Source organism: Xenopus tropicalis, chromosome 5 (genome assembly GCF_000004195.4).
Source record: "Xenopus tropicalis strain Nigerian chromosome 5, UCB_Xtro_10.0, whole genome shotgun sequence".
NCBI classification, from domain to species: Eukaryota; Metazoa; Chordata; class Amphibia; order Anura; family Pipidae; genus Xenopus; species Xenopus tropicalis.
In genome coordinates this window covers 127,215,607-127,227,790 of record NC_030681.2, presented here as the reverse complement: position 1 = coordinate 127,227,790, position 12,184 = coordinate 127,215,607, and positions in this window count along the sequence as shown.

The window sequence follows — 12,184 nt, the reverse complement described above, 5'->3', positions numbered from 1 at the left end:
GAGATCTAACGGCCATATGGCACAATGGAAGCAGCAATGCACTGAATATGTAAGACTATCCAATTTTTGGTTGCTATGGGCAGATCAAGTGACCATGCACACATATAATCATAACCTATGTGATGGACAATCCTATTTGGTTGATTGAAATTGATACCCTAAGTCTTAGGAAACAAGAGTATTTACCCCAGGCATATAGGAATTCTTGGCGTTTTTCCATTAAAAATTAACAAGATCAGCTTTTTTATTTTGTGTCTCTGCTTTTCATTTGCTCGATTGCTTCTCATTTGCTCAGCGGAAAATGCCCTTGTTTTAGTTAATTCTTCATAAATAGATACCTGAGATCAGTGCCATTTGTTGTTTAACGCCGAATGAAATGTTCTAGCAATGTGAGTGCAGGCTGCCAGCAGGTCTCCCTGTTGCTGGATGTGTGCAATAAGGCTTGCCAATATCACATTCTCACACATTGCTGCTTCCCATCCTTGACAGTTTCACAAAGAGCAATATATTCTGTTTCACATGTTGATAAACACACCATCTGGTGTTTAATAGCTTACCAGCTGATTGCTGCTTCCAGTGACTTATGAACAGAACCTCCAGTGGATTTTCTCATCCTCAGACCATGACTTCCAGTCTGCTCCTGAACAGGCCAGTAATTTCCTCCCTAGAAGCATTATAGCACAGAACATTATCATTGGCTCCTTGCAGATACCCGAGTTAACATTTGGCCATGGTCCAATAGGCTACAGTGTAGCAGCTGTTAAACCAGCCAAATAGAGGACAGCTAACTGGATACCTGCTCATAAAATCCATTGTTGTACACTTTGACAACAAGGTTGTATTGTTTAACTTTCCATACATTGGTGTTCATATATATATAATTATATCAATCTTCCCCTAAATCTGAGACTTTCAGAGCTTGTCTATTAATAGGTACTGAAGTCCAGGGACTGGAGAGTAGGTATGTCTGTCCCAGAATTATTCATGGGATGCAGCGGATGTGAAAATAACAGGGGCTGTGTTTACTCAGGCTGTAGAAGTCAGTACAGATGCTGTCATTAATGAGTTATCACCTAGGGAAAAGGGGTGGGGATGCTGTGCAGGAAGTAGAAACCAAGAAGAGGGGGACTTATTAGTGATGCTGAGATTGCTGATGAGAAGAAAGAGAAAAAGCCAGAGAGTAGAATGCATTGGCTTTATTGGATTATTTTACCATAACTGTTGCAGAAGCAAGACACAAAGAGGCTCATTTACTAGAGGAAGTGATTGCAATTATGCCATGTTTTTAGCCCAAATGCCACATTCCTTCTCAGAATGACTTTGTCTGCCAACTTCAGGTGCAAAACGTTGCACCTTATAACAGAGGTACAATGAAGAGTGAAGCGTCTAAACCGGAAGCTGCCATAAGGTCTGGGTAGAGCACAGTTTTCAAGCAGTTATGGACATATTGGAACCCAAAGGTATTAAAATAAAAGCACTTACTTCTATTTTACATTATTTTACATGGTTTAGTGCATTGTAAAATTTATGGTATATATCCCCTTTAAAGAGGGGGCACTGCTGCTAAAACTAAAATTTTGCCTGGGAGGCTTTAATTTTCCTTTAAATAAAAATAAATATATTCACTCAAAATGTTATTATTGCCTCATTCATTAAGCTAAAACTAGCATAACAATGCAAATGTGAGGGGAAAAAAGCTTTTTTATATAAAACAATCAATTCAACTTTTTGTTTAATCTGTGTTTTACTTGTTTATAAAATGTCAATGAGGCTTTTTGCACCTATTGTTTTAGGGTTAGAAAGAGACACACCCCCCCCCCTCCCCTGGGGCTCACTTATTAACTTTCTCAGAGAATGTTGAAAAATGGAGGATTCATTCTCCCTACTTATTAAACAGTCCCCCTAGTTATATAGGTCTTGAACAAACAGCAGGCTTCTCAGTTAGGATACACCAACTGCCACTATGTAGCAAATAAAAAACATCCTATAAGTGGGAGGAGGAAGGATAGCCTAGTGGTAGGGAGACCGCCCTGTGACGACGGGGTTGCAGGTTCAATTCCCTCCACCGGGGTCCGCCTCTTGACTGCCCTGGGCACGGTCACATAACCTCCCAACGTGAAGATATCAGCCTTTAGAAATGGGCTGGTGGAGCGATGTCCAGATTTTTTTTCAGTGGCTGCATTTACATTTCCCCACAAATCCTCTCTTTGCATTTTCAAGGGAATTGTGTTGTCCATGGCAGCTGAAAGCAACTGTCACAGGAAAAATCCGTTTCTTATCACTGGCAATAAGAAGCCAATTGATAGGTGAGCTGAGCTGCAGCACAGGGCCAATGGGGCCACCAATGCCGCTAAAATCAGCAAGTGCAGTTTAGGGTTATTTTGGGAATTTGATTAGGATATATGGAAATAATCATAGAACAGAATCTACACTGGGGAGCGGATAGGAGAGTAATGGAGATATTCTCTAATAGTGCCCAGCTGGTATATAATACAGGAGATATCCTGTGAGCGCTCTCTGTTATCCCCTGCTGGTATATGGTACAGGAGATTCACCCTACTTCTATGCATTATCAGTAACTCTTCAGCCAGTATATAGTTCAGCAGGGGGTACGCTAACCATTTAGCTGTTTTGTATAGACAACTGCCACAGTATTGAGTATGTTGCAGACTACACTGATTCCCAAGCAGCCACGGCTCATGTATCTAAATGGATTATTAATGAACTCTGAGCAGCGAATTGCCTTTGCATCTTTATACAAAATGAATAATAAAGTGGTTAGGTTCCATTTGCCAAAACACTGTCCAGCCAGGGGTCGCAACACAAACTGGGCAAATGTTAAATGCATTTATTCCCATTCATTCCTAATAGTGCAGGGCAGCCCTGGGCATTGCAGGGTTAAACTGAGAGCAAATTAAACACATTGATGAGTAGGTTTATTAGATGTGTTATTCAGATTGCCATTGGACCAGTCTGTTCTGGTATGAAAAACATTAACTTTAATTAGTTTCGTGCATATGCAGTATAAAACTGGAGAGTGTCTTTTTTTGTAGAAAACCCCTGCTGTATATAAAACACAGGCAGATACCCACTTACTCCCTGGGTGTGGCTGTCTCTTCCTTTGAAAAAAGGTATTGGCCATCTGAGTGACCTGCTTGCCTGCTTTCTGTTTTGAGGGGAAGAGGGGGAGAGAAAGTTGTAGTTCTACATGGGTCCCTGTTGTGGAGCATTGAATAGAAAGAAATCTAAGGGGACTATGTAATAAAAAAGTTTGCCCAGGAGCAGTAACCCATAGCAACCAATCAGCAGGTAGCATTTACTGGTCACCAAAAGCAAATATTTTATTGGTTGCTATGAGTTACTGCTCCTGGGCAAAGGTAGTACCTTTTATTACATATGGGGGTTAAAGTTATGCTGACTGCACATAAACAGATTTTTCTTTCAGACTTCAACCATAAGATCATTTTAATCCCGCCAACTGCAACAAATGGCAGGTTCAGGGGCTTCTCCAAAAAATGCCAACGAGAATATGCAACGTGTGTCATGAACCTGAAACTCCCATTACAAGTCAGCCAAGCGGCAAGGGTTTACTAAACAGCTTGAATAAGGTATCATGAATCATCAAAATCCACTGCAATGGGTTTCTGCATTGAATACATTATGATATGACTTGTTTTTATGTTTAAATTTAGTATCTCTTGAACATATTTAGCCCTAGGGGAAAATATTTCCTGCCAGCCTGTTTTCTATTGTTTAGCACTAACAGCAATGATGGTGCTTTCCATGCATTATATCAACAACTGAGCTGGAATATCCATTGCAACATTTTTCCCTTTTATAGAAACCCATCATTGCTATCACCTTGGTCCATTAATGCACTTTGGCAACCTTGGCCCTGGCCTGTCTCTTGGTACCCTCCTACTACTATATGTCTGTATTTGAAATGGGAATGGAAGGCGCTTTGATGACACTACGCATATTAACCTAAACATAAACAATGGTAAAAAAAAAAAGAGAATAAGATCAGTGTTCTTAATTAAATTTGATGCAATAAAATTTGTATCTTATTTGGTTTCAAAACCAATGGCCTTTGGCTTTGAAACCGAATACAGGTATGGGATCCCTTGTCCAGAAACCTATTATCCAGAAAGTTCCGAAATACAGAAAGGCCCTCTCCGATAGACTCCATTATAAGCAAATAATTCTAATTTTTAAAAATGATTTCCTTTTTCTCTGTAATAATAAAACAGTACCTTGTACTTGATCCCAACTAAGATATCCTATCTAATCCTTACTGAAGGCAAAATAAGCCTATTGGGTTTATTCAGTATTTAAATGATTTTTAGCAGACTTAAATTATGGAGATCCAAATTGCGGAAAGATCCCTTATCCGGAAAACCCAAAGCATTCTACATAACAGTTCCCATACCTGTAATGTCAAGCAGTAGATATGGTATACTTTGCAAGTGGATAATCAAGTCTGAATTAAAGTGGCCATACACATTTAGATCTTGTATTTGTAGGATAAAAGTTGGGCAATGTTCTGACCATTAATAATTGCCAAACAACAATCCTATGAAAGTAATGTCCCGGAAATACAATGTAGGTTACCCAAGGATATAGTCAGATATGCAATACACGCACAGATATTATTGTTTTCTGACTGAAAATTTCTAACCTGTCATAATAATTCTAATGATAATTTGGAGCCCACACAAGGTCTGAACATTATTATATCAGTGCCTGTATGGCCAGCTTAAGTGACCAGCAACAAGTCTTTAGGAGAGGCCAAAGGTCTATCCAGGAGATCATATCACTATAAGGCTGGGACAGGAACTCAAACCCAGGATGTAAGGGGCTCAACCACAGGGAAATGGTTCAATGATCCAGCAATGGGGTGGATGAAGAAGCCAGTGAGATTGCTGGTGCCTGGCCCCAAGATCGATGGAGACTGTAAAGACAAATTAGATAGCAAATGCTTATCTGTATTATTAGTCAGGAGATCCAAAAACTTAATGTGGCTTAATAGAGAAATCAACTGCTGCTTATCACACAGACCAGGGTTTGACAGGTCCTGATATAAACCCCTATTACTCAGGATGAGAAGATTCTCAAAGAGTCCACAAGGAGTCAAAGAATGGGCAAGGTGAGCAACAAACTGCAGGAGAGTACTAATGTGATTTTACAGTGTGCCATAGCCTTAACGTGCCAGTTTCTGGTCTACTACAATCCATTTTATTGCCTTATTTTTACATAAATATAGCCCTTAACTATTTGATTTAGTTCTTTCATTTTTTTTTTTTTCAAACTGTTCCGACTGAAGAGCATCTGAATTACATTATGTGGCTGTCCATTCAGAAAGATCTGATTTCCATGGTGCTGAAGCCAAACAAATCATGTATGAATTTCAATTCGAGTCTTTTCTCTGAAAAAGGCTTTAGACAGTCTTGCTTGCCCTACAGAAACAACATAATCCCCTATGAGCACATCCCTGGCAAAACTAGAATCTTTAATTAAAATGCTGTCATTTTGTGCTGAAAATAGTGGACAACATAAAGGAAAATGTCAGAACTGTTTAACATGGCAGATAGTTTATCCCTCTGTATGAATATAATGGCTGGCAACCTAATTCTTGGAGCTTTCCATGCTCGTAACATTCATCAAAAATTCTGTTTGCAGCACAAATGCTTCAGAAATGTTCTGCCAGCGCTGATCCAGCAAAACAGGGCACAATAACATAAAAAAATGATTTTGCTGTAGATTGCTCCAATTTCATCTGCCACTCAAAACGTAATGATGCGACCAAATGCATCAGTGTGCTACGGACTGTAGAGTAAAGAAACCCATAGACTGCTAGTACCAACCTTTTAGGTGTAACAGGAGAGCCCTGCCAAAAAAAAACGTCTTCATTAACACCCTTTTGGAGCCTAGTTTGATACAAAACATGTGGTACAAAGGGGTCAGGCAGAAATGTCAGAGGTAGGCAGCGGAGATTCAATTTCAAAAACTAGGCAAGAAGTAAAAAACCAAGACAAACAACAACAAGGCTTGGCAAGAATCTGGGAATCGCAGACCCAACTTGGGCAATCAAAACAAACAAAGGAGCACTATTTATATTTGAATTTGGCATCAAAGTGATCACAACATGGCGCCAAACATCATTGCGTATGCGAATGTCCAGGGATTCTGCTGCAGTGAGCACTGGGAGACCAGGAAGAGCTTTTATCTGCAGGCGCGCCATTCTCCCCATTCTCGTAAAAAAGTTAAACAGTGTTGGACTGAGTCTACTCAGAACCACTAGAGAATCAGACTGGATTTCGATGGCACTAAATGTTAAAGTTATATTATCCTGTGGTGAAGATAAGAAAGAGCTGAGGGGAAGTGTCCTTGGCTATAGCCCACTAGGGCCTGGGGCAACCAGGAGATCCTCTGCTACTCAGGTAGCCCAGTTCCACTGAAGTGAAACTTTAACTTCTGTACATTAGAAATATATTTCTAATCAGGGAAGAAATCATTCATTACAGAAATCTAAACACAGAGATCTATAAAGTAGGAGAGGGAATTGAAGGACTGGGTTTTTCAATTACTGCTGGGTAATGTTTGTTTCCTATAGTAATAGTATCTCAGTATAAACTTGCAGCTCTGTGTTTATAAAAGCGGAGGGGGTCTATTATATGGGCTTCCCTTAGGATGCCCTCTAGCTTGCAAGTCATGTGACTTTTTTCATTGGGGCCCCTTTGTATTCCTGGCAGGACTCTCTTCCCAGGTACCCATATGACCAGTGGGTTTATAATTGTCAAGTATGGACATTGTTGCTAACCTGAGAAATACATTGGAGTCAAACACATGTCCTTGCTGCTGCCTCTTTCCACGTATTATTATCCTAATACTTTGTACTTCTCTATAACCAATTACAGTTTTGCTCCATTGCTGTGACTGCAGTAGACTGCAGAGCTAATTATATTTAATGGGTCACTGCTCTGGTGCAAAATTGTATCTGCCTTAGTAAATGGCTATTGCTTTATATGTGCTTCAAAACACACTCTAATTTAAACTGGGACAAATTTCTGTCTATATGGCAAATCTAAGTATTGTACAATAAGGGACCTAGCTAGGCACTGTCTGTAGCACTGTCTCGGGAGTCAAAAGTTAAAATACACCATTAGCATAATGCCAAACTGCCATACATTATTTATTTAGTGTGAATCTTCAGCCCTGCTAACAGGAATGAGCAATGATGTGGCTTCAGATGCCAATACAATATCGCTCATACATGGACCAATCCTATATTGTATCTAGCCTATCTGCCATACACAATATGGCCACCTTTCTGTTGCTACCATGCAGTGGCCTTGCAACTGCCCCAAACTTGTCAAATATAAACCCTGATAGGATCACAGTATGCCAGTTGTCAGTGCCAAATCCATGGGGACATTGCAGGTTATTCTAGATTTAGCAGAAATGCAGAAAGTGAGGAGAGGAACAGGACTGGTTATGACTGAGATTACAACTGGAGAGTGATGAGGGTAATTGCTGAATTTGGAAACCTGCATTCTCCAGACAGCAACAGAAAAGAAACCCAGTGCCAATGCTGATACAGGGAATAGATCCCCAGTCAGGTTTGCATGTGATTCTGCTTTGGGAGAGCTTTGTCTATAGTCAGAATAGGCCTGAGCAGTATGTTGAGGTAGGTCCTTCATTCCCACCTATTAGTAGGAATCTGGGCGCAGGTATAAATGTTCCCTTGATAAGAGATTTTACAGTAAATGGTGCATATTCGACTCAGTGCACTCAGTCCTCAGGGGTTGAGCTCACCAGGTATAGCAATTATTCTTTAAATCTCTTGCTGCTATAGTGCATTATCCTGTTATCCGCCATGCCCCACCCAAAGATAAATAAAGATATACATACATACATACCTGCAGCAAGAACAAACTCATCAGCTGCCGGTATGTGCATTAGGCTGTAGGAACCTAGGTCTTTCTATATAGAACTACAATATATCTGCTAAGCATCCTGTATCCTTATGTGTGTATGCCTGGCTATGTGCATAGACTCCAGAAGCTGATAATACAGTCTATTTATCTCTGCCTTCCAAATCTCCCCACCTACGTGAAGGAATTCTAAGTTTCTGGAAGTTTCTGTATTTAGTAACCTAATTTATGAAAAAATAAAGCTTTTGCTGAAAGGGGTAGTTCACACCTTTTAGTATGTTAAAGAACAGCCAATTCTTATCAACTTTTCAATTGGTCTTATTTATTTATTTTGTATAGTTTATTTTAATTATTTGCTTTCTTCATGTGTTTCCAACTTTCAAATTGGGGTCACTGACCCCAGCAGCCATAAACCTATTGCTCCGCGAGGCTACAATTTTATGGTAACTGTTACTTTTTATGACTTGTTTTTCTATTTAAATACCAGTCTCTCATTCAAACCGCTCACTGCTTGCTAAGGTAATTTGAACCCTAGCAACCAGATAACTGCTAAAAATCCAAACAGGAGCGTTACTGAACAAAGTGAAATAATTATAAAACCATTTGCAAATTGTTTTAGAATATTACTCTCTACATCATACTAAAAGCTAACTCAACAACCCCTTTAAAAGCAGCATGTGAAGTCTTGTATCAATAATTTATGTCTATAATATCTATTGTTTCTATTGTATAATCTGACCTGTTTCTCTTTAAAAAATGGCCAACATTGGGAAGTATTGTGAAATAAATTGTTGCCTAAAACAGAAAGATCTGATTGGCCCAAAGGGAAATCCACCCTATCCAAAACACCATCAGAGTGATCCCCAAGAACCCAAGACCTCAAAGACCAAGATGGTTCTTGGGGTCTTGTTTTATGTGATATTACATTTTTGCCAATGAACCCCAAGAACCAAGACCCCATGAACCAACCCCAAGAACCAAGTTTTGCCAATGAACTCCAAGAACCAAGACCCCAAGAACCATCAGGGTCTTGTTTTATGTGTTATTAGAGTTTTGCCAATGACAGTGAAATTGCCTTTAAGCTGCAAGTCTCAGTTCCCCCAAGAGACCGTTTATCTTATTAGTTACAATTGTACCTGCAGGTGTTGAGTATTCTAGGCTCTCTGCCAAAAGCTACTTATTTAATTAACTTTAAGAAACTTTGTATCTTTTTTGTGGTTCAGTGCAGGAGATGAAAGGGAAATGAGGGACTTTCTTAATAACAGGAGTTATGATCAGTATAATTTTACAAAATAACACAATTTTGAGTTAAGTTTACAGAATATCAAATAATAACACAATTTTGACGCAGAGTGCCTGATGTGATGAATCAGAACACTCTAGGTTTTTAGTGCAACTGTGTCCAAAATTCCTTGGGTATTTCCTATTTCTTTTTCCTAAGACCAGGGATATCTTCTGGACTGTATTTTATTGGCTTGGCTGGTGAAAATGGCACATGATTCTAATCAGTTAGGAATAGTAAGAAGAAAACAGAATAGCAAAGAAGGCTGCAAAATGTGGCAACCTGATAAATATGCCCCAAACGGCAATGTTACTGGGCATTAAAATAATAACAATCACAATATAAAAGCACAAACCATTCACAAAACATCTTTAGGTGAAATAGGAGAAAATGCATTTTTCATGCAAAATGAATTGAAGTCAATGGGCATTTTTTGCTGCAGTTTTCTTGTGCATTTACGCACCGAACTTTTGCAAAAAAAAATTACCAAACTTTGAAGCACAGAATATTGCGCCAAATTCATGCCTGCTGAAATGAATGCAGGTCAGGCGGGTGGAATAATGTGGTTTCAGGTACAGGTAATTGCTAAAGAGAGTAAAGGAAATTCAGAAAAGGTATTCAGGTACAAAAGAAAAAAGTTTTTTCAAAACAAAGCAATAAATAGGGATACGGAAATGAAGACATTTGATATCCTTTTTATTATTCATAGTTGAAAAGATAACAGCAAATGGTAAGACATGCTCAGTGTAGTTCCAGTGCAAGTGAGCCAGGTTCCATACCATTAGCAACATCACTCATCCTCTAATATAAAGTATATGGGACATATTTATCAAGGTCAACTGCATGTCTCTCTATTCCTTAGGATTTTAGGGGCATATTTGAAAAATGGTAAACTTTTTGGATTTCTTTGATAAATATCCTCCTAAAAATTCTGTACAATTGAATACAGAGCCACGGCGTTCCCCCCATGGAGTTTAATTCTATTGTACTCCTCAGGGGCAGAAGCCTGACACCAAGGGGCATATGTACTAGTGCAAATATTCTCCTTATCCAGCATCATCGTATACACCAGGCATATTTTCACTGCAACTTAAAAGGTACTTTAACCTTGCAACACCATTGCAAGGGTAATTTGTTGCTGCTGTAAATACTTACATGCTTAATTACTTCAGTGTATTTTCCCCTTACACTAGATGCTACAACAGGCACTGTATCTATAATAATAGGTGCCAGCCTGGACCTGGTGAATAAAACTTTTACCAAAAGTAATTGGCACTCTTAATTAATTGGCGTATTGATATATTTTCTAAGATCCAAAATGCTGGGGATCTGGGGTTTTCCAGATAAGGGAACTTTATGTTATTTGGATCTCTATACCGTCAAGTCTACTAAAAAATAATTTAAACATTAAAAACCCAATAGGGTAGTTTTGCCTCCAATAAGGATTTATTATATTTTAGTTGGGATCAAATACAAGGTACTGTTTTATTATTACAGAGAAAAAAAGGAAATTATTTTTTTTAAAAATTGAATTATTTGACTAAAATTGACTTTATGGAAGATGGCCTTTCTGTAATTCAGAGCTTTCTAGATACCCAATTTCCTGATAGCAGATCCCATACCTGTATTTATCAGTGCAGTTAATTCCCCAAAAGTTATTGAAACTTTTTAGTATTGGCAAGTTGTCCAAATGTTAACTTTTGCACTTTAGTAAATGAAGTCACGTAATAATAATTGTTGCAAATCACCGTTTTCCCTGTTTCTCAGCCAACAGACAAAACCTGTAGGTGTAATTTACAACTACAAGTGCAGCGAGGAAAGTGCAATTATAAGCTCAGTCACCATGTTGTTTTAAAAAATGCAGCATTTCCCCATGATTCCAACATTGTTGCAGTTGCAAGGAAGGTTTTGCCTGACACAATTGTGACTGATGCGTCCAAATTAATTCCATTGCACTAAATATATTCAAAATCTGGTTGGCGTCATTTCCAGTGTTCAGGGCAAGACACGTGCCTCTGATTCTTCAGCAAGTGAGCTGCGCCTGTTGGTGCAGGACATTGAGGGAACACTGGCGCTACTGCCTGGTCCAAAGGTGGCGGTAGCTCCATGGTTCCTCTGTGTCAATAGGCGCAACTGTGCACAGTTTGGAATGAGAGGCAGGAAGGACTGAGCGGCACCAAGTGCAACTTTAAACAAACACAAAGATCACATTTTGATGCACAACTGACTGTGGGGATATTTGCAGGAACACAAATGCGCTTTAGGTCATAACTGACCCTTTGCTCTGTATGACTGAATGCAGCAATTTTCTGTTACCATAATATGGATTTCTTTGTTTTGTTTTCAAATTTGAAATGCAAATTGGCATTCAGTTTTGGTTTGGAATTTGCCAAATCTAAAAATGATGATTTCAGAGCAATATCAATATGGGAGGTTTGACTGAAAAAGCTGTATAGGAAGTAAATAGTGCAACACAAAACAATCCAAAGATCTGAGGAGTTAGATCTCTTCTTGTTCTGAATATAACTTAACTCTGGAACAGAAATATCTCCCAGATTACAAGGAGACCCAGTGACAAGAGCACGACAGAAAGGTATGTAAGGTTAGAATGAAGGCAGAAGAGAAAATAGCCCAGTTTGTGCCAAAGGCCGACAGAACATTCCATTAATCCATCAGTGAAAGGAATTACAGTCTGGCTAAAGACAGAACGTGACAGGTGTGCTGGGGCAGACAAGCAAATAACAAGCATCCAAAATAGTTGCTAAACTATTGGTTGGGCAGATGATGAAGATGTAAGCAATTCCCATTTAGAGGCTCAAGGGTAAGTCTATTTGTAAACTTAAGTCTTGGGGGTCACTTTATCTTTCCAATCAGTTACATTATTAGTAGAGGTTGCTTCATCAGCTCTGAGAACTGGTTTGGGCTCTTCTGTCCCTGCATGGAGTAAGCTAAAGTAATACACTGGGCA